Source organism: Gorilla gorilla, chromosome 23 (genome assembly GCF_029281585.2).
Source record: "Gorilla gorilla gorilla isolate KB3781 chromosome 23, NHGRI_mGorGor1-v2.1_pri, whole genome shotgun sequence".
Taxonomy (NCBI): Eukaryota; Metazoa; Chordata; class Mammalia; order Primates; family Hominidae; genus Gorilla; species Gorilla gorilla.
Genome location: NC_086018.1, coordinates 48,407,423 through 48,431,342, shown reverse-complemented (window position 1 = coordinate 48,431,342; position 23,920 = coordinate 48,407,423). Strand labels below are relative to the sequence as shown.

The window sequence follows — 23,920 nt, the reverse complement described above, 5'->3', positions numbered from 1 at the left end:
TGGGATTACAGGGTGACCCACCGCACCCGGCCTACAGCACATAATTTTTTTGAAAGATAATTTTTCCTGATATAAAGTTAGAAGTCAGGAATTGTTTTACTTTCAGCACAATGAAAATATTACTCCACTGGCTTCTGGTTTCCATTGCGGCACTTAAGAAGTCAGCCATCATTCTTACTGCTGCTCAGATAAAGTTGATCTGTGTTTTTCGTTTATTTTAAGAACCCTCTTTGGTGCTTTGTAGTTTTACTCTCCTTTGGCTAGCTATAAATTTTATTTTTATTTATCCTGCTTACCATTCATTTGTCTTCTCAAATCTGTAGACTTCTTTTATTTTGAGACGGAGTCTTGCTCTGTCGCCCAGGCTGGAGCGCTCAAGCTCAGCTCACTGCAACCTCCGCCTTCTGGGGTCAAGCAATTCTCCTACCTCAGCCTCGTGAGTAGCTGGGATTACAGGTGCGCGCCACCACGCTGAGCTACTTTTTGTGTTTTTAGTAGAGACAGGGTTTCACCATGCTGGCCAGGCTGGTCTGGAACTCTTGACCTTGTGATCTTCCCGCCTCAACCTCCCAAAGTGCTGGGATTACAGGCGTCAGCCACTGCGCCTGGCCTAAATCTGTAGACTCCTTTCACCAATTCTGAGAAATTTTAGTCTTTATCTTTTCTAATAATAAATCTGCCTCATTCTCTCTTTTCTCTTTACAGAACATTAAGTAAACATCCATTAGACATTTGCCCTCGATGTCCCATGTTCTGGCCTATGTTTCCCATCATTTTCTCTGTGCTTCATTCTGGGTAATTCCTTCTGACCTGTTTTCTGGTTCACTGATTTTCACTTCACTGTATATATTTTTTTATTAAACCTGTACACACTGAATTATTATTTACTATTGAGAGAGGGTCTTGTTCTGTCACCCAGGCTGGAGTGCACTTGCGCAATAATGGCTTGACCTCCTGGACTCGAGTGATCTTCCCACCTCAGCCTCCCAAGTAGCTGGGACTACAGGTGTGCACCACCACACCTGGCTAATTTTAAAAATTCTTTGTAGAGACAGGTTTTCACCATGTTGCCCAGGCTGGTCTTGAACTTCTGAGCTCAAGTGATCTCCCTACCTCTACCTCCCAAAGTACTGGGATTACAAGCATGAGCCACCTCACCTGGCCTGAATTTGTGATACTGAATATTTTATTCTTTATTTCTAGAAGTTCTATATGGTCCTTTTTCAAATATTCTAGATCACGTTTTACTGTTTCTTACAAATATTTTTATGTTGTTAAATATTTATTTCATTTTTTATTTTTTTGAGACGGAGTCTCGCTGTGTCGCCCAGGCTGGAGGGCAGTGGTGTGATCTTGGCTCACTGCAAGCTCCGCCTCCTGGGTTCACGCCATTCTCCTGTCTCAGCCTCCCGAGTAGCTGGGACTACAGGCGCCTGCCACGGCGCCCGGCTAATTTTTTGTATTTTTAGTAGAGACGGGGTTTCACCATGGTCTCCATCTCCTGACCTTGTCATCTGCCCGCCTCGGCCTCCCAAACTGCTGGGATTACAGGCGTGAGCCACTGCACCCAGCCAAATATTTATTTCTTTAAAAATAAGAAGCACACTCAGCCAGCATGCTGGATCACGCCTGTAATTCCAGTACTTTAGGAGGCCGAGGTGGGCAGATCGCTTAAAGCCAGGAATTCAAGACCAGCCTGGGCAACATGGCAAAAACCTGTTTTTACAAAAAATACAAAGAATTAGCCAGGTGTGGTGGTGTGTGCCTGTAGTCCCAGCCACTCAGAAGGCTGAGACAGAAGGATCACTTGAGCCCAGGAGGCGGAAGTTGCAGTGAGCCAAGATCACGCCACTGTACTCCAACTCCAGCCTAGGCGACAGAGTAAGACCTTCTCACACACATACAAAAAGTACACTTTTTAAATAGTCTGTTTCTAACAATTCCAATACCTGAAGTCTTTGAGGAAGTGTTTCTACTGGTTTTCCTGTTTTCATTTTCTGGGGGTTTTTTTGAGACAAGGTTTCACTTTGTCACCCAGGCTGGAGTGCAGCGGTGCAATCATAGCTCACAGCAGCCTCAAACTCATGAACTCAAGCCATCCTCCTGCCTCAGCCTCCCAATATGCTGGGGTTACAAGCATGAGCCACCACACCTGAACTGTACTGGTTTTAACTCAGGGTGGCTTATTTGCTTGTGTGCTTAGTCATTTTTGTCTGTGTACTATTAATCACTGTCCTTAAAAAATATCTGCAGGCGGATCACCTGAGGTCAGGAGTTCAAGACCAGCCTGGCCAACACAGTGAAACCCCATCCTTACTAAAAATACAACAATTAGCCGGACACACGCCTATAGTCCCAGCTACTTGCAAGGCTGAGGTAGGAGAATCACTTCAACCTGGGAGGCAGAGGTTGCAGTGAACCGAGATTGTGCTACTGCACTCCAGCCTGGGATACAAAGCAAGACTCTATCTCAAAAAAAAAAAAAAATCTGCAGGGATTCTTTGTATCTTAGGATGAAGGTAACTTCTTCCAGAGAGGTTTTATCGTTGTTCCTGTCAGATGACAAGCTAGAAACACCTTGAATTAAATTCATGCCCGATTTCCCTGAACTACCAGGCAATGTAACCTGGGCTAAAAATCCTCACAAAGGCCAATACAGAGCTACAATTCTCAGAAACAGGTTTTTTTCCCTTTTCATCTTTTTGTGCTACATTTAGTAAAAAGACAACCAGGTGGGGGCAAGGAACGGTGTGAGGCACATGTGCCTCTAGTCTGCCCTCACACCTTGAGGATACAGCCCTTCAGAGTTCCATCGGTGTGGGGAGGGTCTCCTTTAGGCTATTTACCTTGAGAGGAATCGAGCTTAACTACTGTTCTTTTCACAAATCCTCTAAACTCAAAGCCCCACTTTGTCCACATCAGCAAATGCCCTCAGGACAAAAGCAGACTCCATTCTATGGTGTTTAAATTACCTTTCTGCGTTATTTTCAGTTAGATTTTGATCCAAAAGTTTCCTGCTTTTTTGTCAGTTCTTTTATTTATGTTTTTTCATCTAACAATTGTGGCTGTTTTTCTGGGGTGGAGGGTGGGGGAGTAGCAGGTAGTCTAAATAACCTAGCCTAACATTCTCAGAAACATAAAACCTTGCCATTTTTCTTGCAAAATTTATTTGATAACACGATTCTATAATAAAACATACATGCTCTCCTCACTTTGAGGAATTATTCTACTCTCTACTGGCTTCCATTCATGCTGCTGAGACATCTGTTGTCAACCTAGCTAATGTTCCATTTTAGGTAATCTATCTTTTAACTTTACCTTAATACCTTCTTTTTGTCTTTTGTGCTATACGATTTCAGTGTATGGGTGTGGGTTTGTTTTTTTCTTTTTCTTTTCTTTTTTTTTTTTTTTTTTGAGACAGAGTCTCGCTCTCGCCCAGGCTGGAGCGCAGTAGTGTGATCTTGGCTCACTGCAACATCCATCTCCCACGTTCAAGCAATTCTCCTGCCTCAGCCTCCTGAGTAGCTGGGAATACAGGCGCGCACCACCACGCCCGGCTAATTTTTGTATTTTTAGTAGAGACGGGGTTTCACCGTGTTAGCCAGGATGGTCTCAATCTCCTGACCTTGTGATCCGCCCACCTTGGCCTCCCAAAGTGCTGGGATTACAGGCGTGAACTACTGCGCCTGACTGGGTTTTTTTTTCTAAAAATATTGATTGGGACATATTGTGATTCCTAAACCTATGGATTTAGGTCTTTATTATTAGTTTCTGAAAGTTCAAAGCTATTAATACTTCGAATAATACATCTCTTCAATATTCCCGATTTTTTCATTCTAGAATTCCAGCTACATATTTACTACCATCACTGATCTCTCAGGGCTGCACTTTGGATAATGTCTTTCACTATGTTTCACTTTACCAATTCCATCTGCATCTGTGTTTAATCTGTTTAATCCGTATGTTGAATTTTGGTGGGTTTTTTTTTTTGAGACAGGTTCTGGCTCTGTCACCCAGGCTGGAGGGCAGCGGCACGATCTTGTCTCGCTGCAACCTCCACCTTTCAGACTCAAGCCATCCATCCGCCCAGCCGGGTCATCTTAATTTTTAACGCATCAAAGTGCTCACAGAAATTATATTTGGCCAAGCGTGGTAACTCACACCTATAATCTCGGCACTTTGGGAGGCCAAGGCAGGAGGATCCCTTCGGCCCAGGAGTTCAAGACCAGTCTGGACAACACAGTGAGACCCCATCTCTAAAAAAATTGTTTTTAAATTAGCCATGGTGGGCTGGGTGCAGTGGCTCACGCCTATAATCCCAGTACTCTGGGAGGCTGAGGCGGGTGGATTGCTTGAGGTCAGGAATTCAAGACCAGCCTGACCAACGTGGTGAAACCCCGTCACTACTAAAAACACAAAAATTAGCTGGGCATGGTGGCTGGTGCCTGTAATCCCAGCTATTCGGGAGGCTGACGCAGGAAATTCGCTTGAACCCAGGAGGCGGAGGTTGTAGTGAGTCAAGGTCGTGCCATTGCACTCCAGCATGGGCAACAGAGCAAGACTCCGTCTCACAAAAAAATAAACATAAAAATATATAAATAAATAAATTAGCCGTAGTGGTGCATTCCTATAGTCCCAGCTACTGAGGAGACTTAAGTGAGAGGATCCTTTCAGCCTAGGTGTACATGGTTGTGGTGAGCTATGATCACACCACTGCACTCCAGCCTGGGTGACAAAGTGAGACCTTGTCTCAAAAAAAAATAAAAAATAAAGAAATTAGGCTGGGCGCGGTGGCTCACGCCTGTAATCCTAACACTTTGGGAGGCCGAGGCGGGTGGATCACGAGGTCAGGAGATCGAGACCATCCTGGCTAACATGGTGAGATGCCGTCTCTACTACAAATACAAAAAAAATTAGCCGGGCGTGCTGGCGGGCGCCTGTAGTCCCAGCTACTCGGGAGGCTGAGGCAGGAGAATGGCATGAACCCAGGAGGTGGAGCTTGCAGTGAGCCGAGATCGCGCCACTGCACTCCAGCCTGGGCGACTGAGCAAGACTCTGTCTCAAAAAAAAAAAAAAAAAAAAAAAAGAAAGAAATTATATTTATTCTGATTTATCCAGCATCTCACTGAACTGCAATGGAAGAGCCTCGTAAGAGTATCTTATATTGCTGGAAGCAGAGGTCCTTCCCTCCCCTTTTCATTTTCTACATAACTGTGTGGTTTGAATTGCAACTGTGACAGTGTATATGCTGTATCTCACATGTTCCCTGCAAGTGAGACGGAACATATACCTCATTAAATATGTGTAAAACTGTTCCCGTTTTGTCAGAATTAAACTTTGGATGGGGCGCGGTGGCTCACGCCTGTTATCCCAGCACTTTGGGAGACCGAGGCGGGCAGATCACAAGGTCAGGAGTTCGAGACCACCCTGGCCAATATGGTGAAACCCCGTCTCTACTACAAATACAAAAATTAGCCAGGTGTGGTGGTACGCGCCTGTAATCTCAGTTACTTGGGAGGCTGAGGAAGAAGAATCGCTTGATCCCGGGAGGCGGAGGTTGCAGTGAGCTGAGATCACACCACTGCACTCCAGCCTGGGCAACAGAGCAAGACTCTGTCTCAAAAAAAAAAAAAGAATTAAACTTGGGCTTGGAAAGACCAAGTAACTTGCTCAAAAACATGCAGAGCATCTCAAAACCAGACACAGGAGGATCAAAAACCACCAAAAGACAACAGACCATGAGCACATCTTTTTTTTTTTTTTTTTGAAACAGTCTTGCTCTGTCACCCAGACTGGAGTACAGTGACACGATCTCGGCTCACTGCAACCTCCACCTCCTGGGTTCAAGCGATTCTCCTGCCTCAGCCTCCTGAGTAGCTGGGATTACAGGTACACACCACTACGCCCAGCTAATTTTTGTATTTTCAGTAGAGACGGGTTTCACCATGTTGGTCAGGCTGGTCTCGAACTCCTGATCTCATGATCCACCCACCTCGGCCTCCCAAAGTGCTGAGATTACAGGTGTGAGCCACAGTGCCCAGCCAGCATATCTTCTAAACTACGTTTTTCGCTGTGACCCATCTTTGAACTTCCACCTATACAGAACTTTTATATAAATTACACAATAAAACAGAATCAAATTGAAAAAGAAACTTATCTTACCTTCTGTGGAAATCTCTTGTTTAAATCATGTATTCAGGCAAAATAGAAAAACATTTGTGGTTTTTTTCTTGGAGTATATGCAGCTTTAAGAAAATTTTTTTCATTCAGTGGAAGATTTATAATCTCTTTACCTGAAAAATAAGAGGAAAAATCTTACTTTAAGTTCTTCCTCGGTAAAGTTAACTTATCAAAATGGCAGACAACAGGAAAAGGAGGCAGGGTGCGGTGGCTCACACCTGTAATCCCCACACTATGGGAGGCCAAGGCGGCAGATCACTTGAGTCCAAGAGTTTAAGACTAGCTTGGGTGACATGGAAAAACCTCATTTCTACCAAAAAATACAAAAATTAGCCGGGTGTGGTGGCGCATGCCTGTAGTCCCAGCTACTCAGGAGGCTGAGGCGGGATCACTGGAGCCTGGGAGGCAGAGGTTGCAGTGAGCTGAGATCATGCCACTGCACTCCAGCCTGGGTGACCAGAGACTGATCCCATCTCAAAAAAAAACAATAATTACAAAATTTTAAAAATAAAGCAATGGAACAGCATTTATTATCTGTCCCTTAAATATAAAATTTGTCTTTGATTTCATAATTCAACTAGCAAACATGACAGTTAAAATGATATTTTAAGATAGTTTTTTTTTTTTTAAAGAGATGGGGTCTCACTATGCTGCCCAGGGTGGAGAGCAGTAGCTATTCACAGCTCCAGTCCCACTACTAACCAGCATGGGAGTTTCTGATGTGCTCCATTTCCAACCTGAGCTGGTTCACGCCTCCTTAGGCAATCTGGCAGTCTTCCTTTTCTGGGAGGTCACCATACTGATGCCGAACTTAGTGCAGACACCCAGTTCACACAGCACATTACAGCCCTCAAGTGATCCTCCTGCCACAGCCTGCTGAGTAGCAGGAATTACAAGCACAAACCACTGTGCCTGGCTATATTACAACTTTAAAATTCCATTTTATAATTATCCTAGTCCCAGGTGAAATAACGTATTTAATAATTTGTGGGATGGGTGGAGTATTATGTTTAATTGGCGTTGTCAGGTATGAAGTCCTTCAGAAAATAAAATTTGTTTTAAAAAAGGTCTGATGTTTAGCTCTTGAACCCACTGTCACTTAAATTTCCAATAATGATTAAAAATATTTTTAAATTAGGATTGCCAATACCCTGACCTCTACAAAGGGTTTCTTAGAAATAGGTCCTACATTTGTGGCTGGGGGCAGTGGCTCACGCCTATAATCCCAACACTTTGGGAGGCCGAGGCAGGTGGATCATGAGGTCAGGAGTTCAAGATTAGCCTGGCCAACATGGTGAAACCCCGTCTCTACTAAAAATACAAAAACTAGCGAGGTGCAATGGCAGGCGCCTGTAATCCCAGCTACTCGGGAGGCTGAGGCAGGAGAATCACTTGAACCCGGGAGGCAGAGGTTGCAGTGAGCCGAGATGGCGCCACTGCACTCCAGCCTGGGCAACAGAGTGAGACTCCGTCTCAAAAAAATGAAAAGAAAAAAAGAAATAGGTCCTACATTTAAACTTTTTTCTTTAAAACATAGCATGGCCAGGCGTGGTGGCTCACACCTGTAATCCCAGCACTTTGGGAGGCCAAGGCGGGTGGGTCACGAGGTCAGGCATTCGAGACCAGCCTGGCCAACATAGTGAAACCCCATCTCTACTAAAAATACAAAAAATTAGCTGGGCGTGGTGGCAGGTGCCTGTAATCCCATCTCCTCGGGAGGCTGAGGCAGGAGAATTGCTTGAACCTGGGAGGCAGAGGTTGCAGTGAGCCGAAATCGCGCCATTGCACTCCAGCCCTGGCGACAGTGCAAGACTCCATCTCAAAAACAAACAAGACGTGGCACATAGTTCTGTGCACTGTTAGTATTTGGAAAGCATCTTGAGAGATCAATGGAAAGCTAAAACATTCTAAATTTAACATGAATACACTTACTTTTGATTCAGAAAATAAAATCAGATCTTTCAAAATAAAAAAAAGTGTCGATCACTGTCGAAGTTAGATGATGGGTACATAGATGTTAATTATGTTTTCTCTACTTTTGCATATTTTTACATTTTATATACAAATCAAACAAAAGGTGGGACGTGGTGGCTCACATCTGTAATCCCAGCACTTTGGGAAGCCAAGGCAGGAGGATCACTTAAGTGCTGGAGTTTAAGACCAGCCTGAGCAACACAGCGAGACCTTGCCTCTACTTAAAAAAAAAAAAAAAATTTACTTAGCTGGGTGTGGTGGCACACACCTGTGGTCCCAGCTACTTGGGAGGCTGAGTGGGAGGACTGCTTGAGCACAGGAGTTCAAGGCTGCAGTGAAAGGTCAGGCGCAGTGGCTCACACCTGTAATCCCAGCACTTTGGGAGGCCGAGGTGGGTGATCACTTGAGGTCAGGAGTTCAAGACCAGCCTGGCCAACATGGTGAAACCCTGCCTCTACTAAAAACACAAAAAATTAGCCGGGCGTACGCCTCTAATCCCAGATACTCAGGAGGCTGAGGCAAGAGAATTGCTTGAACCCTGGAGGCAGAGGTTGCAGTGAGCCACTCCAGCCTGGGTGACAGAGTGAGACTCTGTCTCAAAAAATAAAATAAAATAAAAGGCTGCAGTGAGCCACGATCACACTACTGTACTGCAGCTTGGGTAACAGAGTGAGACCCCATCTCTAAAAAAATAAAAAATAAAAATCAAACAAAAAAGATACTCAAAGTGGTGCCAGTAGCCCAGGGATAAGTCAGGGATAAGTCACCTTCTAAAACAGGTAATACTTTTTATACCTAACATTTCATGATTAAAATTATTAAGCTAAATAACTCAAAATAGGCTTTTCAGCCCACTTTTCTAAAACTTTATACAGTTTTCAAAATAAAGAAATGTGTTTTCTTTTTTTTTTTTAGATGGAATTTCACTCTTGTTGCCCAGGCTGGAGTGCAATGGCGTGATCTCGGTTCACCACAACCTCCGCCTCCTAGGTTCAAGCAATTCTCCTGCCTCAGCCTCCCAAGTAGCTGGGATTACAGGCACGCACCACCACACCCAGCTAATTTTGTATTTTTAGTAGAGACAGGGTTTCTCCATGTTGGTCAGGCTGGTCGCGAACTCCCAACCTCAGTTGATCCGCCCACCTCGGCCTCCCAAAGTGCTGGGATTACAGGCATGAGCCACCGCACCCGGCCAAGAAATGTTTTTGATCTTGGGCCTGTTTATTCTAATCTTGAGTCAATGATTTTGTAGCATGCATCTTCTTAACAAATTCTACTCAGTGTGAGCTGGAGGAAGAATGGGTGTGTGTCCCTAAACAGCACCAGCATTAGCCAGGTGTGGTGGTGCACGCCTGCAGTCCCAGCTACTCAGGATTGAAGTGGGAAGATCCCTTCGGCCTAAGCGTGCATGGTTGTGGTGAGCTATGATCACACCACTGCACTCCAGCCTGGGTGACAAAGTGAGACCTTGTATTGTGGGCGGCAAGCTACCCAGGTGCCAAGGCAAGAGACTGAGGGCACGAGCTGTTCCAGTATAATAAATAAAATATATAAAGTAAGAATAGTTATACTAGAAATAGATTATAGATATGATTATATGTGAATATTATTAATCATTAGTTTGTAGCATTATTCTTTATTCCAATATTATAATAATCTTTGTTCTACAATTATAACCTAGGAAAAACCAGGCCATACAGAGATAGGAGCTGAAGGGACACGGTGAGAAGTGACCAGAAGACAAGAGTGTGAGCCTTCTGTCACGCCCAGACAGGGCCACTAGAGGACTCCTTGGTCTAGTGGTAGCGCCAGTGCCTGAGAAGGCACCCGTTACTTAGCAGACTGGGAAAGGGAGTCTGTCTCCCTTTCCTGGGCGAGCTACAGAAGACTCTGCTCCACCACCTCCTGTGGAAGGCCTGACATCAGTCAGGCCCGCCCGCAGCCATCTGGAGGCCTAAACGTCTCCGTGATGCTGTGCTTCAGTGGTCACGCTCCTGGTCCACTTTCATGTTTCGCCCTGTACACCTGGCTCTGCCTTCTAGAGAGCAGTAGCAGAATTAGTGAAAGTACTAAAGTTTTTGAAATGCATAGAAGAAATAATGACGCAAGCTGTTCTCTCTCTCTCTGTCCGCCTCGGCTACCAAACAGGGAAGGGCCGGCCCCCTGTCCAGTGGACACGTGACTCGCATGACCTTATCTATCATTGGAGGCGACTCACACTCCTTACCCTGCCCCCTTGCCTGTATCCAATAAATAACAGCGCAGCCAGGCATTCGGGGCCACTACGGGTCTCCGTGTTTTGGTAGTAGTGGTCCCCCGGGCCCAGCTGTCTTTTCTTCTATCTCTTTGCTTTATGTCTTTATTTCTACGATCTCTCGTCTCTGCACACAAAGAGAAAAACCCACAGGCCCTGTAGGGCTGGACCTTACATTGTCTCAAAAAACAACACAAAACAAAAAATAAAGCAATTATATTTATTGTAATTTATCCAGCATCTAACTGGACTGTAATGGGACAGTCTGGTAAGAGCATCTAATAATGCTGGAAGCAAAGGTCCCTTCCCTCCCTTTTTCATTTTCTACTTAACTGTGTGCCTTGAATGGCAACTGTGACAGCGTAGGAGAGACGGGCAGCTCCAGGCCCACTCCTTAACAGGCACATCCTAAGCATCCACCCCTCATCCTCTGCCCACTGCTCCCCCGGCAACATCGCAGCCTCCTACACTCTCCTATTGCAGGATATAAGCCTTCTTTTGCCTGTGCCCTCCAGCTAAGATTCTGTCTCAGGAGGGCAGACTTCAATCGCTTTCTTATCATTCCCTCAGCATCTCATTCTGTAGCCCTTGATTTTTCTAGGGAAACTTCTTCCAAGCCCTATTCCCATCATCTTCGCTACATACTCCAAGTGCTTTGATGCCTACCCAGGAGAAACCCACCTCTGCCCTCCTATCCAGGCGTCCCCCGCTCCCCTGTCCAGGCGTCCTCTACTCCCCTGTCCAGGCATCCTCCGCTCCCACATCTCAACCAGAAAGTGGGTCAGCATTCTTCTAGGCGCCCGTGAGTATTTCTACACTAACTTAAGCTTTCATTAAAAAACCTCCGTTTTTTATGCTTTTGTTTCTGGCCAAGACGGAACAACAGACCAGATTTACCTTCCCATCTGCAACAACTAAAAAAAGAAAGAAAACACAGGGAAGCAATGGTTTTCAAGACACTCAACACTGGACGCCAGGCAGTGAAGGGTCCCTGAAAAAAGGGAAACAAAAGACAGGAGGGAGCCCTGTAGTTGTCCAGCTTCTGCTGGAAAAGCCAGGCCACAGCCCAAGGAAGAAGAAGCAGTGGAGGCTGGCTGGCAGTCTCCTGACTTGAAAAATCAAAACTAGGAGTCCAGGCAGTCCAAGGTAGCTCGAGTTCACAGGCAGAACACCAGAGAGGGCAGAGCTCACAGCAAATGCTGAAGATCCACACAGGACACCTCCCGCTCCAGTCTCCAGCCAAGCACTGATCAGTGCATGTGTGTAAGGAAGGTATTCAAGCCAGGGAAAGCATCACTCAAAAAGATGAGAGGGGCCGGGTGCGGTGGCTCACACCTGTAATCCCAGCACTTTGGGAGGCCGAGGCGGGTGGATCACCTGAGGTCAGGAGTTCGAGACCAGCCTGGCCAACACGGTGAAACTCCATCTCTACTAAAAATACAAAAATTAGCTGGGCATGGTGGCGGGCACCTGTAATCCCAGCTACTGGGGAGGCTGAGGAAGGAGAACTGCTTGAACCCGGAGGCTGCAGTGAGCTGGGATTGCACCACTGCACTCCAGCCTAGGCGACAGAGCGAGACTCCATTTCAAAAAAAAAAAAAAATGATGAGAGGGAACAATCCTCAAAGCTCACGCAGAGCCAAGGATACTTCCTATTCCTGCCAGTCGCAGTGGAAAACCTTGTAATTCACAATGCTTTGGACATAATGCTCAGAAGACATTTGCCTCAGTGGCAGAGCAAAACTAGCCCTAGACTAAAAATTACTAGGGTTCCACCTAACAAAGCTGAAATGCAAGACCTATCAGAATCAAACTGTTTCCAAGTAATTGAACCTCATCCCAGAACAAAGGTCAAGAATATTTATAGGAACACAGAAATGCTCAGTATCCAACAAGATGAAATTCACCAAGTCTGGGCATCTGATCAAAAAGTTCTAGGCATGCAAGGGAGCAGGAAAAGAAAAATCATAAACCATAATGAGGGGAAAAACAACACAAAACCAACCCAGAAATGACACAGATGAGTTAACAGATAATGCTGGTACAGGGGCTCATGTCTATAATCCCAGCTACTCAGGAGCAAGGTGGGAGAATCACTTGAGGCCTGGAGTTTGAGGTTGCAGTGAGCCAGGATTGCACCACTGCAATCCAGCCTGAGTGACAGAGCAAACAGAACACTGTCTCTAAAAAAAAAATAAAGAAAGAATTGATAAGGACATTTAAATGGTTCTTTTTTTTTTTTTTTGAGACAGAGTCTTGCTCTGTCGCACAGGCTGGAGTGCAGTGGTGCGATCTCAGCTCACTGCAAGCTCCGCCTCCCGGGTTCATGCCATTCTCCTGCCTCAGCCTCCCGAGTAGCTGGGACTACAGGCGCCCGCCACCACGCCGGGCTAATTTTTTGTATTTTTTAGTAGAGACGAGGTTTCACCGTGTTAGCCAGGATGGTCTCGATCTCCTGACCTCATGATCCACCCACCTCGGCCTCCGAAAGTGCTGGGATTACAGGCGTGAGCCACTATGCCCGGCCTAAATAGTTCTTATAAGTGTATCTCATGCCGGGCACGGCGGCTCATACCTGTAATCCCAGCACTTTGGGAGGCCGAGGCAGATGGATCGCCTGAGGTCGGGAGTTCAAGACCAGCCTGGCCAACATGAAGAAACCCCGTCTCTACTAAAAATATAAAATTAGCCAGGTGTGGTGGCGCATGCCTGTAATCCCAACTACTCGGGACGCTGAGGCAGGAGAATCGCTTGAACCCGGGAGGTGGAGATTGCGGTGAGCCGAGATTGCGCCATTACAATCCAGCCTGGGCAACAAGAGCAAAACTCCGTCTCAAAAAAAAAAAAAAAGTATCTCATATGTTCAAGAACCTAAAGGAAAGATTAAGTAGAGACATGGAAGATATACAAAGACCCAAAGAGAATCATAAAAGATTTTTTTTTTATGCCCACCTTCTAATACCATCACACATAAAAATATTCTTAATCCAAAATAAGGTAGAAAAAGACAAACAGGGAATAAGGAATACACCGTACTTCTGCTGTAAGCCTCTACACGATGACACATTAAGTGGGACCCGCACACAATACAACTTTGGCACTCTTTCTTCATCCCCACCCGATTCCGTAACTGTACCAAAACTATCTAAATATGCTGAGTGTCTCCCCCACCTAACACCTTTGCACACACAGACCCTCTGACTGCAACGCCGTCTTCCCACTTTCTCTATTTGACAAACTCTTGCCTGATCTTCCTATCTGAAGACCATCTATAGCTACCTTTGTCAACTTTCTGAGTCCCTCCTCAGTGCTCTCACAAGACTGTTTATATCTTTCAGAGAATTATAACTCAGTTTTAAATATTTTTATTTTTAATTATGAAATTTTTTAAATATATTGAAGTCTAGAGAAGGACATAATATCCACGTGATGAGACTTAACAAACACTAACATTTGTTTGTATGTGCCTCCTTCTTAAACAAATGTTTCTACAACACTGAGGAACCCAGGAACTCAAGCAATCCCCTTCTTGAGAGACAATCACTAACTTGCAGTATCCGTAATTTCATTATTTTATGACTTACATACCTAAAAATGGTACATTGCTTTAAATACATATTTCAAGTATGACACTCCTCTCATATACCAAGTTCCCATTTAGACAGGGTCCTTTTCCAGGCTATCCATTCCACTGGCCTCACAATAAGTCTGAAAACCTGGGCCAGGCACGGTGACTCACGCCTGTAATCCCAGCACTTTGGGAGGCCGAGGTGGGCAGATCACCTGAGGTCAGGAGGTTGAGACCAGCCTGGTTAACATGGTGCAACCCCGTCTCTACTAAAAATACAAAAAAACTAGCCAGACGTGGTGGTGCATGCCTGTAATCCCAGCTACTCGGGAGGCTTAGGCAGGAGAATCGCCTGAACCCGGGAGGCAAAGGTTGCAGTGGGCCGAGATTGCGCCACTGTACTCCAGCTGGGGTGACAAGAGCAAAAACTCCGTCTCAAAAAAAAAAAAAAAGGTTTGAAAATCTGTTACAGCAACTCCCTTCTTATTCTTTTTCACACTTGTCTTGGTTATTCTTCACCCTTTACTTTAAAATTTTCTAGTAAAATAAGTAAATGGAACCAAATCGATGAGGAAACAGCAGAGACTGGATCCTGAAACAAGTCCCCCTGGAGCACGCTGAATGGTCAGGTGAGCCCAGCTCTAGTAGGACTCCAGGTCTGTCCTTAAGAGCAGAAGCAGGAGAGAGACTGAAAGGCTCATGAGCAGCAGCTGCAGACAGCGGAGCTGGCTTCTCCATTCTGCAGGTTGCCAGCTCCTGACTCTACCATATGCCCTCAAGAAGAAGAGCCAAGAAACACAGTGAAAAGGTGGAGAATCTTCCTCCGGAAAAAGCTTTGCATGAGCATTGGAAGCACTCAGGCCTAGGCTAACTCCAGACACCAGGAATATGAAAGGGAAAAAAAGGAAGCTTGCTCTACTCAGAGATGAACATACTAGAGCATTGTAACTCTGAAGTAAAAGCCTTTCTTAACTGTGGCAATGGAGAAGTGCCCAGTCACCCGACTGCTGATTCTCCTGCCACATCCTAAAGCACAGATTGCAACTTAAAGGCCTGCAGAACAAGGCAAGATGCTAAGTGTAAGGAAGGAAGCTGGCTGAAAAGACAGCAGCAGAGCGAAGGCTGCAGCACAAGAGGGCATGTGCCCACTGAAGGGAGCAGAGACAGGCCCACCCCAGCAATCACAGCCATGCAAGGACACAGGGCACCAGCACACGTCTGCTTCTACAAGAAGTGACAAAAATCCACATTTTTTTAAAATCCCCAAATCTTTATGTTTATCATTAACTTTTGAACACTATGTGGGCCAATAAAATGCAGGACAAGCTAAACACATCCTCAGGCCACCAGTGGCTAAGGAGCCAGTCTTCAATGACTGCTCTGCCAGAGAGCCAGCCACCTTCTTGCCCTCCACTGACCCGGTGTCTTCGTATGCTTAGGCGGCCAGAACACAACACCTTCAACAGCAGACAATTATTCCTCACAGTTCTGGGGCCTAGAAGTCCAAGGTCAAGGTGCTGGCCGATTAGGTTGCTGAGAAAGCCTGTCTTCCCTGACCTTAGACCATTGCCTTCTCACTGTGTCCTCACAGCAGGGAGGGTGAGAGCAAGCTCTCTGGTGTATCTTTGTATGAGGGTGTCAGTCCCATCTTGAGAGCCCCACCTGGTGACCTCACGGAACCTAATTACCTCCTAAAGGCCTCCCTTCAAATACCACTAAATGGAACTTAGGATTTCAACATAGGAATCTGGGGTGGACACGACACAATTCAGTCCATAGCACCCTGCCTGCCTTTGAGCCCTTCCACCAACTGAGGATGGGATGAGGCCTCCATGCAGAGCACGTGCTCTGCAACGGGAACACAGTAAGGACTCAGCGATGGGCTGAGAACAGCTGACGTCGCTGCACATTCCAAGGTCTTCAAGCTCCCAAGGTAGCAATTCTCCTCCCAGCAGCGGATGCCCAGCTGGTTTCCCACCAAAGTCTCAGAAAGGTGACTTTAACACATAGCCCCAAGAGATGGCTGTCAGGCCCATGCCAGGCTCTCAGTGTCTCCTGGCTTTCAGAAGAGTATCCTCCTTGCTGTTACATAGGATGAAGGCTCAAGTGAAAACTGAAAACCTCCATCTGCTCACCACTAGCAACCATGGCAGCTCTCCCAGTTAAGGACAGAGATGGCCAGCATTATGAGGATGCACCTTCCTCATCACCAGTGCTAAGGGCCCTAGCCCCCACTCCTCCCCTTCCTGGAGCCCAACGCAGACCCTCCAGGCAGCCAGAGAACCTCTTGAGCCAGGCAGGCCTGGCCACATCAGGGCAGTCCCTGACCACAAAGGTCCAGGCATAAAGTCCACTTTCCATCACTGAGCAGCTCTGGAACCTTGGGCAAGCGCCTGCTGCATGTGCACTGCAGGTAAAAGTGTTGACTCCAAGACAGAGAACAGTCAAGACTGCCACCACTGCCCTAGGACAGTGACTAATACCAGATGCCTCCAAGGGGCCTAGAGAGAAAAACAATCAACTGCAGGAAACCAAAGGCCCACCACAGCAAGGCCCTAGTCCGCACCTACGCGCACCACAAGACAGACAGCGCACCGATGCTATATTTGTTGTCAATAATATAATACTGGGAAAACAAGTACCAGAACAAAGAGTCAAAGGCAGACGAGCAGGGCATACTCTGGGTCCTGGGTCAAAGGCAGACGGGCAGGGCATACTCTGGGCTGAGACTGTTGAAGGAAAAATAGCTGAAGGCAAGCTAGATAAAAAGCATTGTCAAACAAGCAGAAAACAGCACCAAAAAGCAGCAGGGAGGAAACTGGGGCAGTGAACAAAGCTCAAGTCCAAACAAGACGCACAGAAGAAGTAAGAGCCAACAAACTGCCTTTAGGGTTCCAGCAGCCACAGGAGGGTGGCAGTAGCTGGCTTTATCCGTACACTCAAAGCTCAAAGCCTAATGCAGCAGGTAGTTTCCTACCAACCCCCAGGTCACAAGTGAAAAGCAGAGGTCTCAGTAATTACATGACTAGTGCAACGTCATGGGCTAGTAAGTATCCGTTCTAGAACTTGAACCCAGGTTTGGCTGAGAGCAAAGCCCATGTTCTCAGTCTCCATATGATAACCAGATTCTGACTGAGTCAATGAAGAAAAAAAGGAGTTATCAAAGGAAATCCAAAAGGAATGACCAAGATTGAGGGTGATGACAGGAAGGCATTACCCAGGACCCAACTAGTCCAGGAAGGGCATCACAGCAAAGAGCTGAGAAAGGGTCAGAACAGAGTTCCACGGGCTTAGAGATGGTGGGATCATGAGGAGAGAGAAGTCAAGTCTTCAAAGTGGAGCAGTCAACAGGATGATGAGTGACAGTCAAATCCTGAAGAGCTCCTGAAGGTCTGACTGTCCACAGTAGCCCAGAGAGAGGACACTGGGCATCAGTCAGTTCACTCAGCAACAAATGTAGCTAATAATGGGACAAACCTAGTCATGCCCCAAGGAACCTGACGTCTAGCAGAGAAAACAGACTCTACACAGTGCCAAACCTGAGAGAGACTGGTGTGAGCAGCAACAGTGGGCAGAAGCACAGGTCAGCTCCCTGGCTCACGCCCAATAGGAGTCCTATCTGTGAGCTCTGACAGTGTAGCTAACTGCCAGCTTCTCTGTGGCTCCTTGGTAAACAGGGATAAAAATACAGATCTCCTGGGCCAGGCATGGTGCCTTACACCTATAATCCCCATGCTTTGGGAGGTCCAGGCAGGAGGACTGCTTGAAGCCAAGAGTTCAAGACCAGCCTGAGCAACACAGAGAGACCCCATCTCTAAAAACCTTTTTTTAAATTAGCCAGGTGTGGTGGCATGTACCTGGAGTCCTAGCAACTCAGGAAACTGAGGCAGGAGGGTCTCTTATGCCTGAGAGTTCAAGACTGCAGTGAGTCATGGTCATGTGTTCATACCACTTGCACTTCCACGTGGGCAGCAGAGGAGACCCTGTCTCTCTTGGAAAAAAAAAAAAAAAAAAAGGCTGAGCACGGTGGCTCACGCCTATAATCCCAGCACTTTGGGAGGCCAAGGCAGGCAGATCATGAGGTCAAGAGATCAAGACCATCCTGGCCAACACGGTGAAGCCCCATCTCTACTAAAAATACAAAAATCAGCCAGGCGTGGTGGCACGCACCTGTGGTCCCAGCTACTTGGGAGGCTGAGGCAGGAGAATCGCTTGAACCCAGGAGATGGAGGTTGCAGTGAGCCGAGATTGTGCCATTGCACTCCAGCCTCCATGACAGAGCAAGAGTCCATCTCAAAAATAAAAAAAAAGTGCTGAAAGGGAAAAAAGCTGTTAACCTAGAATTCTGTATCAAGCAAAAATATCCTTTGAAAACAGAAATATAAAGACATTTTAAGACAAACAAAAGCTGAGGGAATTTGTCCTTATCATACCCACATTACAAGAAATCCTGAAGGAAAATAATCCCAGATAGAAATCTGATCTGTAAAAGAAATGAAGAATTTCCCAACTCATTCTATGGGTCCCAGTATTACCTTGATACCAAAACCAAAGACATCAAAAGAAAAGAAAGTCACATACAAATATTTCTTAAGAAGGCAGATGTAAAAAGCCTCAACAAAACACTACCAAACCAAATCTAACCACATATAAAAAGGATTCTACACCATACCACAGGGGATTTAATCCCAAGAATGCAAGCTTGCTTTAACACCCGAAAATCAATTAATTTAACATATCACATGTGGATAAAGGACAAAACACAAGTGATCATCTCAACATACACAGAAAAAGCATCTGACAAAATATAACACTCTTTCACCACAAAAAAACACTCCACAGGCCGGGCATGGTGGCTCATGCCTGTAATCCCAGCACTCTGGGAGGCCGAGGCGGGCGGATCACAAGGGCAGGAGATCGAGACCATCCTGGCTAACATGGTGAACCCCAGCTCTACTAAAAATACAAAAAATTAGCCGGGTGTGGTGGTGGGCGCCTGTAGTCCCAGCTGCTCGGGAGGCTGAGGCAGGAGAATGGCATGAACCCGGGAGGCAGAGCTTGCAGTGAGCGGAGATCACGCCACTGCACTCCAACCTAGGCGACAGAGCAAGACTCAGTTTCAAAAAAAAAAAAAAAAAAAAAAAAGACCAGCCTGGCCAACAGGATGAAACCGTGTCTCTACTAACAATACAAACATTAGCTGGGCGTGGTGGCTGGTGCCTATAATCCCAGCTACTCGGGAGGCTGAGGAAGGAAAATCACTCAAACCCAGGAGGTGGAGGTTGCAGTGAGTGGAGATCGCGCCACTGAACTCCAGCCTGGCAATAGGGTGAGACTCCGGCTCAAAAAAGAGTGTGTGTGTGTGTGTGGGGGGGTTCTTTTACGCTACTTGGTTTCAGGATATACCATTAAGTTACAATAATCAAGACATTGTGGTGGTAACACAGGATAGAAAATAAACCAATGGAACAGAAAAAACAGAAATAAGCCTGTAGACGTTTAATTAATTTATAACAAAGGTTCCAATGGAATTGAATGGAGAAGAGAGTCCTTTCAACAAATGATGGCAGAATAATTGCATATCCATATGGAGAAAAATGTATCCCGACCCCACCTCACATCACACACAAAAATTAAAGCAAGATGGATCATACAGAAAAGAGATCAGCAGTTGCTTAGAGAAGGAGGGAAAGGATAGAGTGGAAGGAAAGAATCCCAATGGCGCATGAGGAAATTCTGGGGACAATGAATACATTTACTATCCTGACTATAATGACAATTTCACAAATGTATACATATGTCAAAACTTATCAAATTTTATACTTTAAGCATGTATAGTTTATCATATTAATTTTAACTCAATAAAGCTGTTAAAAAGAAAAAGATGGATGACAGACCTAAATACAAAAGCTACCACTGTAAAGCTTCTACAAAAAACACAGGGCAGCATCTACACAACCTGGTGCAGGCAAAATTTTCTTAAGACACAAAATAATCATAACAGAAAAAATTGGTAAATTTTTACTATATCCAAATTAAAATGTTCTGTTCATCAAAAGATACCATTAACAAATAAGAAAAAATAAAACAAAATAAATAAACAGGAGCTGGGTACAGTGGTTCACACCTGTAATCTGAGCGACTCAGGAGGCTAAAGGTGGAGGATCACTTGAGGTCAGGAGTTAAAGAACACCCTGGGCTACGCAGAGAGACCCCCATCTCTACTAAGAATTTTTTTTTTTTTTTAATTATCCACGTGTGGTGGCTTGTGCCTATGGTCCTAGCTACTTGGGAGGCTGAGGTGGGAGGATTGCTTCCGAAGGTCAAAGCTGCAGTGAGCCACGATCACACCACTGCACTCCAGCCTAGGCAACAAAGTGAGACCCTGACTCAAGAAATTAAAATTTAAAAAATTTAAAAAATTAGCCAGGGGCCAGGTGCCGGGTGTGGTGGCTCACACCTGTAATCCCAGCACTTTGGAAGGCCAAGGAGGACGAATCACGAGGTCAGGAGTTAAAGACCACCCTGGCCAACATAGTGAAACCCTGTCTCTACTAAAAATACAAAAAAATTAGCTGGGCTTGGTGGCAGGTGTCTGTAACCCCAGCTACTCGGGAGGCCGAGGCAGGAGAATCACTTGAACCCAGGAGGTGGAGGTTGCAGTGGAGATCGTGCCACTGCACTCCAACCTGGGTGACAGTGCAAGACTCCATCTCAAAAAAAGAAAAAAAAAATTAGCCAGGGAGGCTGAGGTGGGAAGACTGCTTGATCCTAGGAGTTTGAAGCTGCAGTGAGCTATGATCACATTTACTGTACTCCAGCCTGGGTGACAGCGTGAGACCTCATCAAAAAAGAGAGAGAGAGAGACAGGGAGGAAAAAGGGAAAGGAACGAAGGGAGGTAGGGAAAGAGAGAGAAAAAAGAAAAAGAAAAGAAAGAAGAGGGACGGAGGGAGGGAGGGAAAGAGATGAAAGAGAAAGAGAAAATAGGCAACTAGTATAACAACAAAAATTCACCCCCTTCCTCTTCCTCCCCTCACTATGTATGTATATGCATACATGCATGCACACACCAGAAAGGACTTGTAACCAGAATTTATTTTTGTAAACTCCTAAAAGTGAACAAAAGGACAATCCAATAAACAGTGGGTAAAAGCATGAATAGATATTAATATTTCACAAAAAAATACACGAATGGCCCGTAGGTACCTGAAAAGTTGCTCCATCATAATTCATCAGACAAACACAAATTAAAACCACAGTAAGATACCACTACCGCCTGAATCGCTAAAAGTAAAAAGGCTAAGTGCTGTCATAGGCAAGGAGAAAGGAATTCTCACCCATTACTAGTAGGAGTGTAAAATGTTTCCAGTTTGGAAAACTGGAAGTTTTGTTTTTGCTTTTTTTTTTTTTTTTTTTGAGACAGAGTCTCCCTCTGTCGCCCAAGCTGGAGTGCAGTGGCATGATCTTGGCTCACTGCAACCTCTGCCTCCCGGGTTCAAGCAATTCTCCTGCCTCAGCCTCCCAAGTAGCTGGGATTATGGCGCCCGCCACCATGGCCGGCTAATTTTTGTATTTTTTGTAGAGACGGGGTTTCACCACGTTGGTCAGGCTGGTCTCGAACTCCCGACCTTGTGATCCACCCGCCTCGGCCTCCTTTAAAGTACTGGCATATTACAGGCGTGAGCCACCACAACCGGCCGAAAACTGGCAGTTTCCTAAAAAAGTGAAACATACATCTATATTATAACCCAGCACTTCTACTCCTGTTTACTCAAAAGAAATAACGTATGTCCACAGAAAAGACTTGTATTAATGTAAGAATTTTCACCAGCCTGGCCAACGTGGCAAAATCTTGTCTCTACTAAAAATACAAAAAAAAATTAGCTGGACATGGTGGTGTGTACCTGCAGTCCCAGCTACTTGGGAGGCTGAGGTGTGATGACTACCTGAGCCTGGGAAGGTTGAGACTGCTGTGACAACGATCATTCCACTGCATTCCAGCCGAGATGACAGAGTGACACCCTCTCTCAAAAAAAAAAAAAAGGAAAAACAGATGGTACATTCTGTGTTAAAAAGAAGAGAGAAGGCCGGGCGTGGTGGCTCACACCTGTAATCCCAGCATTTTGGGAGGCCGAGGCGGGCGGATCACGAGGTCAGGAGATCGAGACCATCCTGGCTAACATGGTGAAACCCCGTCTCTACTAAAAAAATAGAAAAAAATTAGCCGGGCGTGGTGGCGGGCGCCTGTGGTCCCAGCTACTCTGGAGGCTGAGGCAGGAGAATGGCTTGAACCTGGGAGAAGGAGCTTGCAGTGAGCCGAGATCGCGCCACTGCACTCCAGCCTGAGTGACAGAGCGAGACTCCGTCTCAAAAAAAAAAAAAAGAGGGAAATACACTATAGGTATTAAAACATCACTATGTACCCCATAAATATATACAATTATGTGTTATGTGTACACTTTTTAAAAGAGAAAAATTTTTAAAAGCTTTTGTTTTTTTTTTTTTTTTTCCATTTTAAAGAATAAGGCTGCGCCAGGCGCAGTGGCTCACGCCTGTAATCCCAGCAATTTGGGAGGCCGAGGCGGGCGGATCATGAGGTAAGGAGATCGAGACCATCCTGGCTAACACAGTGAAACCCCGTCTCTACTAAAAATAGAAAAAAATTAGCTGGGTGTGGTGGCAGGCACCTGTAGTCCCAGGTGCTCAGGAGGCTGAGGAAGGAGAACGGCGTGAATCCAGGAGGTGGAGCTTGCAGTGAGCCAAGATCACACCACTACGCTCCAGCCTGGGCGACAGAGCGAGACTCTATCTCAAAAAAAAAAAAAAAAAAAAAAAAAAGGCCGGGCGCGGTGGCTCACGCTTGTAATCCCAGCCCTTTGGGAGGCCAAGGCGGGCGGCCGATCACGAGGTTAGGAGATCGAGACCACAGTGAAACCCCGTCTCTACTAAAAATACAAAAAATTAGCCGGGCGTGGTGGCAGGTACCTGCAGTCCCAGCTACTCGGAGAGGCTGAGGCAGGAGAATGGCATGAACCTGGGAGGCGGAGCTTGCAGTGAGCCGAGATCGCGCCACTGCACTCCAGCCTAGGCGACAGAGCGAGACTCTGTCTCAAAAAAGAAAAAAAAAAAAAGAAGGCTGCTTGCTGTATGTGGATATAACAGGATTTCCAATATAGGAGGAGTATCTCTAAACCAAAAATCGTGAAATTGAAATCCTGGGCCAGGCAAAGTGGCTCACGCCTGTAGTCCCAGTACTTTGGGAGGCTGAGGTGGGAGGATCGCTTAAGTCCAGGAGTTCAAGATCAGCCTGGGCAATAGAGCAAGTCCCTGTCTCCACAAAAAACAAAAAATTAGCCAGGCATGGTGGCAGGCACCTGTAGTCTCAGCTACTCAGGAGCCTGGCAGGTCAAGGCTGTGGTGAGCTGTGATTGTGCCACTGCACTCAACCTAGGTGACACAGAATAAGACCGTCTCAAAAAAAAAAAAAAAAAAAAAAAAAAAAGGCTGATCCAGGTGCAGCAGCTTTTACAACTAATTGATCACAACCGGTTACAGATTTGTATGTATGTGTACGTGTATGAGAGAGAGTCTCACTGTCATCCAGACTGGAGTGCAGTAGCATGATCTCAGTTCACTGCAACCCCTGCCTCAACCTCCTGAGTAGCTAGGATTACAGGCGCTTGCCACCATGCCCGGCTAATTTTTGTATTTTTAGTACAGACAGGGTTTAACCATGTTGGCCAGCCTGGTCTCAAACTCCTGACCTCAGGTGATCCACCCACCTCAGCCTCCCAAAGTGCTGGGATTACAGGTGTGAGGCGCCATGCCCAGCTACAAATGTTTGTGTTCCTTTTCCACTCCCAGTGCTTCACTTGACTAGCCAAAAAATAAAAATAAAAAAAGCACTCCAATCCAAAACTTGTTGAGCATCTACACGATGCTC

The 23,920-nt window shown here is 45.9% G+C and overlaps 1 protein-coding gene across 19 annotated transcripts in view; it reads right to left on the bottom strand.

Moving 5' to 3' along the window:
* The window catches only part of PPP6R2 (protein phosphatase 6 regulatory subunit 2), a 104,223-nt gene that overhangs the window by 68,049 nt on the left and 12,254 nt on the right, over positions 1–23,920 (bottom strand). For all 19 annotated transcript variants that reach the window (XM_031007350.3, XM_031007352.3, XM_055374418.2 and 16 more), the window contains exon 2: positions 6,163–6,293. The gene's annotated coding sequence lies outside the window, so the exon portion shown is untranslated. The remainder of the gene's footprint in view (positions 1–6,162; positions 6,294–23,920) is intronic.